Source organism: Panthera onca, chromosome A1 (assembly GCF_046562875.1).
Source record: "Panthera onca isolate mPanOnc1 chromosome A1, mPanOnc1 haplotype 2, whole genome shotgun sequence".
NCBI classification, from domain to species: Eukaryota; Metazoa; Chordata; class Mammalia; order Carnivora; family Felidae; genus Panthera; species Panthera onca.
Genome location: NC_138339.1, coordinates 104,123,867 through 104,139,368, shown reverse-complemented (window position 1 = coordinate 104,139,368; position 15,502 = coordinate 104,123,867). Strand labels below are relative to the sequence as shown.

Here is a 15,502-nt window from a genome sequence, read left to right as displayed (position 1 = left end):
CAAGTCAGAATGCACAAACTACAAACAGAGGCTTCCTGCAATTATGTGTGTGTGCGTGCATGCACGCAGGCATGCGTGCTCGTGCGTGTATCTCAGGGCCAGTGCTCTGTATCCCGTGGTTCTCCAAATCAGAGAGCCATTTTCTACTTGTGACTTTGTTACCGAATACAGAATCTAGAATCTGAGGCTGACTTAGTGGCTGTTCCCATTCAGGGAACCCTTCCTCAGTCAAGAAAAGTTTTGCTCCATTTACTGTGAGGTTTTGTGGAGATTATGCAACCTTCATTTTCTCTTAAGGTGTGCAGGTCATGAGGGATGTGGAAAAACATGAGAACTCCAGACCTACGCAACTGCACGTGTAGAAATTTAACATTAATCTGGGGAGTCGGAGACTGAATTTACTGTTCTTTTAAATCCCTGTGAAATATTCATTTCTGAGCAATGTATGGTCTGTCAAGTCACTTAACCATACAAAATGAAAGAGAAAGGTTTCTTTTATCATAAAATGTTACATCTGGGGGCGCCTGGGTGGCTCAGTCAGTTAAGCGGTTAAGCATCTGACTTCGGCTCAGGTCATGATCTCACAGCTCGTGGGTTCAAGCCCTGCATCGGGCTCTGTGCTGACAGCTCAGAGCCTGGAGCCTGCTTCAGATTCTGTGTCTCCTTCTCTCTCTGCCCCTCCCCTGCTTTCTCTCTGTCTCTCTCTCTCTCTCTCAAAAATAAATAAACATTAAAAAAAAAACCAAAAAACATTTAAAATGTTACATCTGAAGTGGACCCTGGACATCTTCTAGCCCAACCTCCTTGTTCTTACAGATATGGAAACTGAGGCCTAGAGAGCTTCTATGACCCCCTCAGGAGGTCAGAGCCAGGACTGAAAGATGTGTCAATGGACTCCACTCTGCCGCCACCCCTCTGCTCAATATATGGAAGTTAATTAACTCAAGCAATGCCATCTATCACAGTTGTATTAAAGTCCAAAACTCAAGCAAGGACCTAAGCCGATAGTGGAACTGTTTTTCTAAGTCATCAATTTAAGTACATCTTGGACTGAGAAAATACATACTATATGTAGCTCTGAACAAACCCTTCCCCAACTCTTTCTTTTTCTTTCTGTTTTACCTCCTCCCTGCTTACTTCTTTCTTACTCCGTCTTCCCCCTTGCTCTGGAACCTCTCCTGCCTGCCAGAAATAAACTTCGCCTCACGGGCATCTCATTGAAACCCCCATGGCACATTTGGCCTCAAGGGATGCTCCTCTCCTGGGTAGGAAGCCATCATTAGCAAGCTGTGAGGGGGGCCCCAGAATTCAGGCAGGAATAAGGCCAAGTGACGTAGGTAAAAGTGAAACAGGACACGGACGTGCTTATGGACACAGATTTCCACCCATGTAACCCAGGACTTCAAATAAGCTGGATTCAAAGTCCTCTCCTGCCACGCAGTCTAGTTACCTCTGAAAAGGAAGACGACGATGACTCCATTGGCTCAGGCAGAAAAGGGGACCAACGGGGCTTCTGTGCACAGCAGTGGATGAATGTGAATCCTGGGTTCATGTACCTTCTCATATTGGTCTTTGCGCCGTCTCCTTTTATTTTTGACAAGGTAACAAGTAAGTACCCAGAACTGGCTGATGAAAACAAAATCGCAGATACTAATCTACTTGTAACCCAGCCCCGCCCGCATGCAGTAACCACCACCCCACGTGCCGTGCTTTTCCTTGCCTTGAATTTCTTTCTATATGGTCTTACTGCATCTATATATTCATGAAAAGCCTTTTTTAAAATTTTAGTTATTTTTAACATTATAAAAATGGTATTCTATGATGTCTGAGCTTTTCTTCAAAATAATAAGGGAGGGGGAAGGGGCTAAGACATACAGAGGAAGCAAGATTGACTAAGAAGAAAGCTAAGTAGTAGGTACCTGGAGGAAATCACAGTATTCTTTCTGTTTCTATATGTTTAAAATTTCCCATACGAAAAACTGCTGAATATTTTATTGCTAAGAATCATCCGTGTTACTTTTTTAAATTTCTGATAATATTTCCTAAGGTGAATAGTTCACAGTATATTTGAAACATTTTTGAATACAATAAATGAAGCAAAAGGAGATTTTTGATTCACTAAAGAATCCAAAGTGACAGTATTTCCCTTCTTCCTCTAGACCACAGTTACGTACCTCGATTTTCTTCATGCTTCCCCCCAGTTCTGCCCCCAACCTACCTCCCCAGTATTCCATGAAGCGGATCCAGTTCACAGTGAGCTCTCTGGGCACAACTCTGGCAATTCCACTGGTCTCACTGTATCTGGTTCTTAGTCACCAAATTCTCGGCTTCCCAAGGTGTGGCTGTCCTGTTAGGTACCTCTTCCTTCCCTGGCCTCAGGCAGCAGAGGGACCGGAAGAGCCTGAAGGAAGGAAAAGAGGGTGTTACTTGTTTGTGATCAAATCTCCAGAGTTGCTTTTCCCCTTCTGCTGCTAACAACCCCACTTCTCTAGGGCCTACGTGAGGGCCCCCTTTCCAGAAGCTGGGCCCATTTGCAGCTCAACGTGCAGTCTTTCATGTAAAGACCCCCCCTCAAGTCAAATCCAGAGAAAATGGAGTATATGTCTCTCTTTTGACTTGATCGGTGACTTTTCTGTCCTTTTAGGCTTTGATCCACAAATAGAATGCCACTTTCTTTTTTATTTTTTTTTTAATTTTTTTTAGTGTTTATTCATTTTTGAGAGACAGAGCATGAGCAGGGGAGGAGCAGAGAGGAAGACACAGAATCTAAAGCAGGCTCCAGGCTCCGAGCCATCAGCACAGAGCCTGACGCGGGGCTTGAACCCACAAACTGTGAGATCATGACCCGAGCTGAAGTCGGACACTCAACCGACTGAGCCACCCAGGCGCCCCTAGAATGCCACTTCCAAATGTACTTCTAGGCTGCACTGAGATTGACTTGCTTAGAGACTGACCAATGCCCTTCTTTCCAGGGCACCAAGTTCGTTGCTTGTAACCCGAAAATGCTAACCATTGGTTCGGCATTGGTTGCCTATTACGTGCCAGGCACCGTGATAGGCTTTGTGTATATGATGACACCTCAGATGGAGGCTCTGCTCCAAGACCTCCCCATTCACTAGGAATGCAGCAAAGCACACAAACAAATGTAACAGAAGCACTTGCACCCAGGCCGCAGTATGACTTCCGCGGGCTCTAATACATTTGCCTTCATTGGCCAACTTGCTACAGAAAAATACCAAAAATTATATTTTTAATTTGTACATACTGCACAAAGATAAATGCATTAATATTTCATTAGAAACATTACTTCTAATTTTAAAAGAATTTAAAACATTTTTATGACTTCCTAAAAATATCATGGGTCCTAGCCTCTCCGTCTCCTGTGCCTACTGAGAAGCACTGGCCCTGCCTACCATTTGTATTTTCTCCCCTATTTGGGGATAACTCAGCCCCACCTCTTTATTCCTTCCATCTCTTTCTGACAATAAGAATCCCCTTATGATGATAGGGGTGCCTGGGTGGCTCAGGTGGTTAAGCATCTGACTTGGGTTCAGGTCTTGATCTCATGGTTTGGGAGTTTGAGCCCCACAATGGGCTCTAGGTTGAGAGCTCAGAGCCTGGAGCTTGCTTCAGATTCTGTGTCTCCCTCTCTCCGCCCCTCTCCCACTTGTGCTCTGTCTCTCTCTCAAAAATAAATAAACATTAAAAAAATGTTTTTAAAGAGAAAAGAATCCGCTTATGATGATAAGTCTCCATTTGGTTTCTGTCCACTGAACCTGTATGTATCAACAAAGAATAACAATGAAATCACATTTAAAAGAATGTATTTTTCATTTATCATGACAGCAGCCACAGATATGTCAAATAATATTTAAAGTTTATTGAGTATTTTTTTAACGTTTATTTTATTTTTAAGAGAGAGAGAGAGAGAGAGACAGAGGGTGAGTGGGGGAGGGGCAGAGAGAGTGAGGGAGACACAGAATCTAAAGGAGGCTCCAGGCTCTGAGTTGTCAGCACAGAGCCCGACGTGGGGCTTGAAGTCACAATCCATGAGATCATGACCTGAGCCAAAGTCGGAGGCTTAACCGACTGAGCCACCCAGGCACCCCTAAAAAATGTATTGAGTCTTAACTGTGTGGGCCACACTAGTTCACGTGTTAACTCATTTAAGATGACCACCCTATGGGGAGAGGGGATAGTATTGCCATTGCCCTTACTTTATAGATGAAGAGACAGAAGCACTCAGAGGTTAAATAGCTCATTTGGGGCCACACAACTAGTGAAAGATACAGCCAGTATTTGAACTTGTCAGAGGCCAGGGCCTTAGCCACTATGCTAGATGACCTAGGACACAATTGTGTGGCACATCTCTCACACAGGCTATTTTCTACACAATTGTGAATTTTCCACCCTCTATAAACCTGCAGCCTGCCAGGAGCCCATCCGTAGCCCCGGGCGGGGAACCTGCCCTTGGGGTAAAATTTCCAACTTTTTATAGCATTAAGCTGCCAAGGGGACTCCTTTAATACATGAAATATTCCTGTTTCAGGGACTGAATCAGGGAAACACAGTAGCCGCACTTTCCCTGTGTGCCCTCGAGCTCCTTCTTGTAGCTGAACATGAGCCAAATAAATGAGAAGCTGTGACGTTCCCACCCAGTCCTCCTTATCTCCTAAAATGACTAAAGAGATTTGAGGCCCCCCTGGACCCCTGCATTGTTCAATGGCTTTAGGACCGGGATTACAGCCAGCCGGCACCTCCTGGGTTGTGCCCTCACCAACAAGGCAGACTCACACAGAAAAAGAATTTAGGTTAAAAAAGACGGTATGTTAGATCCCAGGCCCACGAAGCCAGAACAATCCTCGTTTGCCAAGCAGAAATTTATGTAATCACAAGACTAAAGACACTTTTAATTTCCAAAATGTTATTGCAACCAGCACAATCATCCTGCCTAGGTAAGTGCCAAAATACTTTTTCCCTGAGTCCTCCTAAGTGCTTTGAGTTGACAGAAAATATCCTCTTGAAATTACACAGTTAACTCCAGAACCATAGCTGTGCCACCAGAGAAAGAAAGACAGGAAGGAAGCATTTCAGCTGAGATGTACATCATGGGGGACGGGAAGAGATAACATCCTGACCCATATATACAGTTTCTGGCCCAGAAAATATTATCTGCTTAATGATAACTGTAGCATGCACTCAAAAGCAAGCATGGAAAATCATCATGTTTTTTTGTAGGGAGGGGCAAAGCCTGAGAGCTTGTGATTTTTTTTTTCCACTCATATAGCTTGAAGCCAACAAACACGTTGTACTGGATAATATCATATATACTTACAGAGGGGAATAAATGAAAGCTGACTCAGAAGAGCCCGTTAGACTGCAGCATTTGGGTAACCAGTAATGAGCAGACAGATAAAAAATCATGTGACCACCTAATACAACATTGACTCTTTTCTTAAAAAGAACCAAAATATTATCTGTTGTTAAAAATAAGCCTCAATTCCATGGCCGTCTACCGTAAATCGCTGCCTCCGTGTAAAGAAATCCTGATCGCTTAGTCAGATTTCCTGGAATGAGAGTCCAGGCAGAGGCAAATGCTTGGGTCAGGGCATGTAGATAGGTGACAGATGGTGGATTTTAGCCTTTCAACACATAACCGTAACCTTATGCACTGTCTGAGTTTATTTTCAATCCCATACACAAGGGCTTATTGTTTATAATAAGCTCTCCTCCAAACCCATTTCCAGGAAAAGATTCTCTGTGTGTGTCACCCTCTATCACTTCCCAGGCTGCACAGTGACCATGAGGGCTCCAGGACCCAGGGCCAAGCGTCAACTGCCAACAATTGGTGGAGGGGCTTGAAATTTCCCGTCCTCGCGACTATTTATATTAGTGTCCTGTCTAGTCTAGTCTCAGATGCACCTTGGATGCGTTACTTAGCATTTTCAGCCTTACTTCTATTTTCTCACCTGGAATGAAAACCAATGCACATTTCACCAAGGCATCTCTAACTTGTTAGAAAAAGAGGGAAGGAAAGAAAATTTTGTCTCACAGGTTGGGTTTCTATCTCAAGGTGGGAAAACTCAGTAATTTATACTCAAAAGTAAACAAGCTACACTCACCCCCAGCCTAGGCAACGTGTAAACATTAAATGGGCAATTCTGATTTTATTCTTGGTACCGTGTTCATGTTCTGAGTCAACTCTCGCCTTCTCTCTACTTTGAAACTGATGAACGCAGGCCCCTGATTCCATCCGAGACCATGTAATTCCACTGGGCTTTCTAGAAGGCTTGGGGTCAACACAGGGACATGAATTTGAATGAGCACAAATTCTAGCTATATGACTCCAACTAAAATGTGAGGCAGAGAACAGCTCTGAGATTCGTGAACATCAATTTACTTGGGGAGAAGCTGGAGAAAACTTTGAGTTTGGTCTCAAAATAGCCTGGACAATTTTAGTTTTCTGACAGCATTTGGTGGCAAGCCTGTTAAAGAACACCATCTTGAAATTTCCCATTTGTGGGCTGTAGATAGCATATCATCTGGACGCACCCAGAGCGTCAGAAGCATTAATCACCAAGGCACACCTGGCATGGAACAGAGATGTGAGGAGAGGATGAGAAAGAGTTTTAGATGGACCCCCTACCTTCTGTGTCCTCCACTTCTGCCTATTTGATTAGTCAACAGCTTGCCTGATTGCTCACTCAGAGAGGCCCTAGGGTACAGTGGTTAAGAGCACAGACGCTACAGTTAGGAGGACATGTTTCTGAATCCCAGCTCTGCCGCGTACTGGCTCTGTGACCATGGACCAGTTCCTTAACTTCTCCGAGCCTTAGCTGTGTAGCTTGATACGTATGCCAGGACTGGCACAGGGCCTGCACACTTGGGGACTCAGGGCTCTTCCTCTCTTACCCTTCTCTGTTCACTGAGCGTTCATGGATGTATGCAGAGTACTCAGTCAGTACCATTAACTTATCTTTATTACTGGTGGCCCAATGATGATGAGCTTAAAATTATTGTTGTTATCATTATTCTTGGGAAAAGGCCATGTAGAAGTTGCTGTTTCTCATTCTAGTTATCAAGTCACTTCAGCGTAGACAGTTGTGTTTTGGACTGAGCTATCTGGGAGGCTTGGCAGATGTCAGGCTAGGGGTCACCCTTTGTTCTCACATAAGAGTTGAAACCTGGCATTCTCTGATTTGACAAAGTATGAATGCCTGGCTGCTCTTGGCAATGGCATTCAAAGGTGTCAGTCCTATGTACCAGTCCTGTATTTATAATGGGATTCTTTGAGAGCTGAAAAGAAACAGGAATCAGAATCTTTATTTCAGATATTCCAAGTTATTTGAACATCTCTGAAATACTGAAATCTTTTTAATTGAACTGAGTTAGCAGGAAAAGTCACTGGAGTGAAACCCAAGAGGAACTGCCCCATCAGGTACATTTGAGTGCCTTAAGCTTAAGAATAGGGTCAAGATTTTCCAGGAGGCAAGGTGGTCCAGCCCTGATACTGCCTCTTCCACATTCAGTCACCATCACACCATGACCATGCCCAGTGGCAAATGGCTGAGTATGTGAGAAAAGAAGACTGATCACAGACACTCATCTTGCTGGAACCCGGCTTGGTATGGCATGGGGCCCCATGCCTGAGTGGAACAAGGCATTCCAGGGAGAAGCACTCTTCTTCCCTGCCAACCCCTCCTGGCCCTTTTGTCTACACTAGACTGATGGACTAATGTTTTCAGTAGTGACAAAGCAAGAGCTGGCAGCTTCTCCCATGAGTGACTGTGTTGGCCTGTGTGACTGAGGTTCTTGGCTTCTCATGGGCAATGGCCAGGAAAGAAAGAACAGACTTCTCTTCTCAGTGAAAACAGGGAATTGGAATTATTATAATTTGAACATTCAAAGAAATGGGAGGTTATTTCATATTCCAAACTGATGAAGCAGGATATATCAGATATGCCCAGGTACATTTGAGTTGACAGCCTTCATAACACCCGTTCTAAGTTCTTCTGCAAATCCCTAAACTACAGATGGGTGAAAATTGAAAATCGCCAAGAGCTTACATCTTAGGAAGAGTTGTATCTCTTTACTGTACTGTCTCCTAGTCCAGATTTCCAAATGAGGAATGGACTAAAATGGAAGTTACCTTATCTTTTGAGCTGGGCAATTCATTTCCCTTTGGTGACTAATTTCTAATCCCTTCCTCCCCCCAACTGGACCTTTGGCCAATTTCAACTAATTATGAAAACTTGTATCAGTTTCAGGTTCCTGGTCTTCAGAGACAAAAATGATGTTGTATCAGAATGATCTTGTCATAGTATTCTTAAAGAAAAATCCAAACTAGCTCACTAGAAAAAAATATGGTAAATATTCTTGGAATGGTACCATGAACACATCAAGAACCAGGACCTTCTTTCCAGTTTTGCTTAAAATAGGCTCAAAGGTACCATCTACACTGATTGGTTGTAATGCAAATTTGTCAGGTTTTCTATGACCATAAAAAAAACAAAGGCCTGGGGTGGGGAAAAACCTTTCTTTTTACAGAGAAATGTAATAGTAGAATTGGCAATTTTATAATCAGATCAATATAGCATGTTTTACCTGATAATCTCAAAGCCATTCTCAACATCAATACTGAACTTCATGACACTGTCAGTGGGTGGAGAAGTGTCAAACATTTGCTCACCCATTGTGTACCTTAGCTTTCATTGTTTGCAGAACCTGAATTGAAATTCCTATCTCTCAATTTATCATTCCCACCGGCACCCCTACATCAATCTTCTTGGCTGGGTTGAGTGGACGGAGTTTAGGGGAGGGTGTGCATTTGGGTGACTTGCTTGGTTGGTTCAGAGAATTTGGCCTGGGATTGGGCTTGAGACTGAAGAGACACTTTCCCTCTGTGGCCCTGAGGAACTTCAGTATGATAACGTTCTTGAGCCTTTCAGACTTCTATGAGACCATTGGGTAGGAAGGCCCAGCATGCCAACCATGCCATCAAGACATTGGACACTCACCCATCTGCCTACGAAAAGTCTTGAGCATGTGGAATTTAAGAAATAAAACAGACAAACAAACCAAGGGAAAAAAAGAGAGAGAGACAGAGGCAAACCAAGAAACAGGCTCACACCTATAGAGAACAAACTGATGGTTACCAGAGGGGAGGTGGGTAGGGAAAGGGATTAAACAGGCAATGGGGACTAAGGAGGGCACTTGTGATGATACTGGGTGATGTATGGAAGTGCTGAATCACTGTATTGTGCACCTGAAACTAATATGACACTGTATATTAACTAAGCGGAATTTAAATAAAGTTAAAAACAAAAGTCTTGAGAATCATGTCTACTGGGTACCCATCCCTGAGTTTTTTAGGGGATTTGGGTTAGACACATGGATCTTAGCAATGTTCCAGAACAAACCTTTTGTTTTACTGACAAGTAAACTAGCCCAAAGTCATTTGAACAGCAAGTCCATGAACAAGATTATGGTTTCATCATTCCTAATGTTCTTTCTATCATCCAATTCTTCCTTATGTAAAAATAAGGAGGATGTGATTTTCTCCTGGAGGGGTTCACAATAATGGGATGGGGATGGTGGCGGGGGAATGAGACTTTGGGCTACTGAACAGTGGATATCTCAACATGACAATGTGACAGGGATGTAGGAGAGAATTAATATATGCTGAGCACCTGTAATGTACAAAGGATCTGACTATACATTTTCTCACCTAATCCTTACATCGAATTTATGATAAATATGTAATCTCTCATTTTATTGGAATGGAAACTGAAGCGCAGGTTCTGCATTCTTCATTAGCATGTGCATGGAACTGTACCTATCCTTACACCTACTCCTCTGAGGACCCAGAATCAGTGGACTCCCAAAGGGGAGCGATTTAGTCAAAGGCTGCTTGGAAACATAAAGCCTGAACTGGGGTATTGCTCCTGCTTAAGCACAGAGAAGCCTCAGCAGATGGAGGAAACACAGATGACCTCCCCACGATTCTGTCACCGCCCAGAGAAGACTGGAACCAGTCACCCACCCACTAACTTGCAGTCTCAAATATAAATTGCCTAGAAAATTGAGCATGCTAAAGAGAAAATTTGCATCTTAAACCTGCAGTGGCCCCATGTAGAGAGGGTGTATTCTGGGCAAGGATAGTATATAGGGTATAGCTCAACACAGTATATGGTGGGGAGCTCCTGAGGGTATAGAAGACACTGACATCCGTTTTATGAGCTTGATCATTTGATGTAGAACCAGAACAGGCATGAGTACAGCGGTGCAGGGATGGAAAGCTAGACATAGCTATATACAAGTGTTGAGGGAGTCAGGCAGGACAGAGTGAGGACAGGTAGGGCAGGGTTAGACATGGTGAGTTTAAGAAGTATGATTTGAAGCAACGTAGTTTAAAGGACATGGCTTGACAGAGATCAAGGAGAAACTCTTTAGGGAAGGTGTGAGGGTGAGGTAAGGAAAAGCCCATGCTTAGTTGGAACAGAGACCACAAAACAGAACCCAGTAGCTAGAGAAGAGACAGTTTGGTAAGGAGTTTGTTAGGAAAGTTATAAAGTCGTAAACTCAACCACATTAGCCTTAATCACCTATGTGCGGAATCTTCAAACTCCTCAAGGATCCCATTCCACTTTGAATAGCTTTACATAAGGACTCTGGCATTGTCGTGCTCTCTTTATGTATGGGATTCTGAGTCAACCAGGAAAGAGGAAAAGATCTTGTCAGAACTGAGATTTTACCATCCCTTTCCCCTAAACAAAGAAGTTAAAAGCAACAGATTGACCAGATTCGCATAAACACCGAATCTGAATTTTATGAAGGAGCTTCAGAATGCACACAGACTATCAATTAAAATGTGCTGGGGAAATTAGGCCACTAACTGTCAATGGGCATGAATTGCTCCCTGAGGAATTTCCATTAGATTTAAGTTTGATGAGATGTTCCAACACTGGATCAAAAATTTTTTTTAACTCTTGGTTGCTATCAAGGTGGAAACTGGAATTGGCATTTAGTAAAATCTCTCGTGCAGTAAAAAGGTGAAAACATTCTTCTTGAGCAAGCTTTGAACAAATGGAGTGACTTACAGGCAGGTGCTTCAGACGGAGAGGGCACATATTCTGTTTAATAATATAAGAGACTTGGAATAGGTAGCAGGCTCATTTTGGCAAAAATAATGTTTGTTGCCCGTTTTTTTTTTTTTGTTTCTGGCTTCTTCTAGAAATGGATGGACAGAAACCTGGATTCCTGGGGAATTATCAGGGTTGTCACACACAGTGGTGCAGGTTAAACCCTAAACAAAGGTGCCCAGAGATGGGACAACTCTGAGCTGAAAGCCAGTATTCCTCGTGATTTAAGTTCCATGAGGATAGGGGCCTTGAGATCTTGGTTCCTTCCATAACTTCTATGTTTGCAACAGTCCCTGACGTATAGAAGTTCCACGAAAGTATGTGTTAACTGAAAGAATAAGGAAATTAAGTGGTCTCAGCAACATGGCGTCAAGCTGGATGATCATGAAGAAATGTTCAGGAGGCTACTTCCTCAGAAAGATGCAAGGCCACTACCAAGGTATGTGTATCTGGTACACAGTGTTAGGGTTCTGCCCAATAGCTACGAAATGGCCAGACATGGCCAGTGTAGAGAAGCCAGGAGTGGTGGCTTGGGGGGAGTGTGCTCAGGCCAGGCTCCCCCATTTCCTTACCAACCATATTCATGTTTTGTTTCAGGTAGGAATGTGTCTCTCTAAAATCTTTGCTTTTCCAGACTATAGCAAAGACATGGAAATTCATTTCAGGCCGTTTAGATATAATTAAAGGCCTGCTACAGATTTCTGGGAAAGTTTTGTTTTGCTGCCTCAGATGTCATCTCTTAGTCCTTTTTTTAATCCTTTGAGCCCCTCAGACATTCCTTCTTTCTGCTGAGAGCAAAGACACTGAGTATGGAAAAGAGGCAGCCGTCTTGTGACCATGAGGCAACAACTATGAGGCAAAAACCCTACGTCACAGATAGAGGAAAGAAATAGTGAAGGAGACTGGAACACTTAAGAGCTTACAGAGCCCTTGGGATGGCTCACTTCCAGACTTTTAATGTGTGAGAACAACACCCCTCTTTCCACTTGGTTAAACCACAGCAGTAAAATTTTGGTTACATGCAGCTGGGCCCAATTCCTAACTGATACAATAAGCAACCACCAGGAATGTAAGCCATGTAGAGATGCTCAGAAATACTTGAGGAGGAGACAGGATTTCTGGTATCCAATATGGAGACTTGGAATAAGATTGATGGATATTCAGGAACATAGTGATTCCTCAGGAAGCAGGAGGACTTGGGTGACAAAATAATTTTCCAGCAGTGAAGCTTTTGAAGTTACTGAAATATACAATGAAGATAGTCTGTGGACTCTCAAATATGTGTTTTTGGGATTTCCATTCTGACAACAGCAGAAATGACCTCCTAGTTGAGCAATGCCTGAAAGAACCATCTGTCCAGAACTTCATCAAGCTCGAGCTACAAAGATGTGGTACAAACCAGTTTGAGAACTTCACATTCCTTCTGTTGCCTAATGCCACTGAGCCAAAACGAGCCAATTTATTTTGAATGGGTTGCTGTTAATTTGATCTCCAAATTACCGGTTGGTAATTTTAGTGTCCATGATCTAAAAGTACCTCATGACGGTAAGGAGGAACAGTTGATATAATCACTGTCATCAAAATAACAACCTCATTTCACATGTTAACACCTTGAGTCTGTTGACACTATTGGTTGACTGTGCTACACATCTATTCTGCTTTCCACAACACTCGTGTCAACTAGTGTCCTGAGGAGCTGTGGGCTCTTGGAAGCATATTTGGAGACTTTTTCTGCCCTTAGCGTCCATGTAGCTAGAAACAACAGGGAGGTGTTGATTGGTAGGTATATTTTTAGTCGAATCACTTCAACGCCAAACAGGGAGTGCTTCAGGCAGTAAGTAGTGAGATATATCGGATTAGGACTCATAAATTTTGTTTAGGACTCCTCCTAGAGCTAAGTGGCTGCCATGGTATGGCTATAGGTATGTGTGTTTTGGTGGATGCCCTTGGGTGGCCCACTTGCATATGAAAAAAAACAACTCGTTACTGTGGCAGAGTACCACCTTTATTCTGTGGAGCTCCAAAATTTATTTTCCAGAAGATACGTTTCTCGGTTCACATCTCTGTGGAGCAGTGAGACGTCCTATACTAACCAACCCAGCCCCCACCTGCTCCCAACAAACACAACACACACACACACAAACTGAAAGTCAGTTTCAATACGAGGCCAGTTCTCAATTACTTTCATAGAAGGGTCACAAATTTGTGAATTATATTCAGGCATGCAAAAGTCAACATAGATTCTTTATTTTTTTCTTCTCTCAGATCTTCTCTTAATCGAGAGGGCTTTTTTCTCCACAGGCAGCAGAGAAGAATTAATGTTGCTACTCCAAGGTTACTGAGTCTTTGTTGTTCCTTGGATGTTCTAGGCCTGACATGATGGGACTGTTTGGATCTTGTCTCTGTTGCCCATTCTTGTCTCTAGTGTGACCCAGCTTACCTCATTTGCACCTATCACTTGAAGCAGAAGTTGTGATTTCTGCCGTAGCCTCCTGACAGGAGGACCCGGCACCATAAAACAACCTCCTTATTCCCTGTCCCTCTGTGGCTCAGGGGTCTACAGGACTTCCTGATTCTTCTACTGAGACACATGAGGGTTCTTCAGTTCCATGTGGACCAAGAAGGCCACCTCCAGGCTTTCTGAACCATGCAGGTGGTGCCATGCTGTTCTCATGCTAGGCTCAAAACAGGGAGCTCCCCCTTGAAGTGATTTTGAACTAACTAACATTTGTCTTGAGATGTTTAGGTTGTATCAACCTGCTGTGAGATTTTCTCAAGCCTTCTTCCACTGGGAATGTTGACCTTGATGGTGAGGTTTTATCCCTCAATTCTGGAATCTTTCCTCTCCTTCCTCTCCCTCCCTGGACTCCTCTCACTGGAACATGAAGGGCTTTCTTACTTTGCCTTTCAGTCAGATGAAATTTATTCTTACATCATATCTTTCTTCTTCTTTTTTTCTAGGTCTTATAAATAAAGCTCCGGAGTCCAAATTTACCAGACTTGACTCTAGATAAGTAAAGGGAAGCTTTACAAAGTAGAAGGCTCTTCCCCCACCCCACCCTTAAATGCTTGGCTTTCAAGGTTATTGTCACACTATTGACTCAAAACATTAGCTTTTCAACTTAGAGGGAAATGATAACCTCTGACTTTAAGTGTCTACCCAGGAGTGCCTGTGTGACTCAGTCAGTTAAGCATCGGACTTCAGCTCAGGTCATGATCTCACAGTTCGTGGGTTCGAGCCCTGCATTGGGCTCTGCGCTGACAGCTCAGAGCCTGGAGCCTGCTTCGGATTCTCTGTCTCCCTCTCTCTCTGCCCATCCCCCGCCTGTGCTCTGTCTCCCTCTCTCTCAAAAATAAATACACCCTTAAAAAAATTTTAAGTATGTATTTTAAGTGTCTACCCACCCTCTCTTTCCCCATGGCAATCAACTGTAAAGGCCAAAGGAATTTAAGGAAACAGGATTTGTTAGGAATTAATATCTAAAGGGAGGAGGAAGAGAGACTAGTTTAATCTTTTAATAATATTCTCCATTGAGCTTATGGGAGAGCCACTTGCTGCCTGTTAAGAATATACCAAGTGCTGTGTTAAGTGTTTTCTCTTGCTTTTCTTCATGTGTCCTTACAGCTCCCAAAGAGGACTTTGCTCATGAAGACACTAAGGCTTATTGAGATTATTGATCTTGCTGAAAATCACAGAACTAATCAGCAACGGAGCCAGGATTTGAGCCCATGAGTTCTGCCTTAACAATTCGCAGAATTAGTGACGGTGACACTGTGTCTCAGGGAGGACAGAGGGGTGATGACAAGGAAATCCATACCATGTCCAAGAGCATGTACCACATATTTCATTAAGCCTTGCTTTCTCGTGTCTTTCACTAACATTCTCATGCCCTTTGAAACACATCTGGCAAACCCAAGTGTTGCTCGGTGGAAGAGAAAAACTGGCAAAAATTTGGCAGAAGACAGAAGGAGGAGGGTAGAGAATGTTCACAAAATACCAGTTCCTAGGAAATGTACTTCATCTTCCTGGTTCAGTTCATTAATTTTTTCACCCACAACATTTTTTTGAAAAGGATTTTAATGAGACATTTATTGGAAGTTGGTTAGAGGCCTACATGGTAAGTGCTATATTTTTATTGGTTTCCTTTTTATGAAAAGGCAAGACCAAAGTACACGGCGTTCAGAAGACATTCTTAAAATGGGAGGCATCTGAGTCACAGAAGTAAAGTTAAATTCTCTAAGCTTCCGGTCCCATAATATCTTTCTTTAAATACGCTTTTGTCCTGCAGTTTCACTTTACCAAGATCACAGGATGATTCTGTAGGAAGAAGAGAATCCATCTGACCTGCCTACACCAGCCT

At 43.1% G+C, this 15,502-nt stretch overlaps 1 long non-coding RNA gene across 3 annotated transcripts in view; it reads right to left on the bottom strand.

The window, feature by feature from the left end:
* LOC132681312 (uncharacterized) overlaps positions 1 to 2,628 on the bottom strand; it is a 53,043-nt gene extending 50,415 nt beyond the window's left edge. For 2 of the 3 annotated variants that reach the window (XR_009610995.3, XR_009610993.3), the window contains exon 1: positions 1,451 to 2,628. This is a non-coding gene — a long non-coding RNA (uncharacterized LOC132681312). The remainder of the gene's footprint in view (positions 1 to 1,450) is intronic. The other variant, XR_009610994.3, reaches the window with a different exon arrangement.
* Positions 2,629 to 15,502: the final 12,874 nt, after the last annotated feature.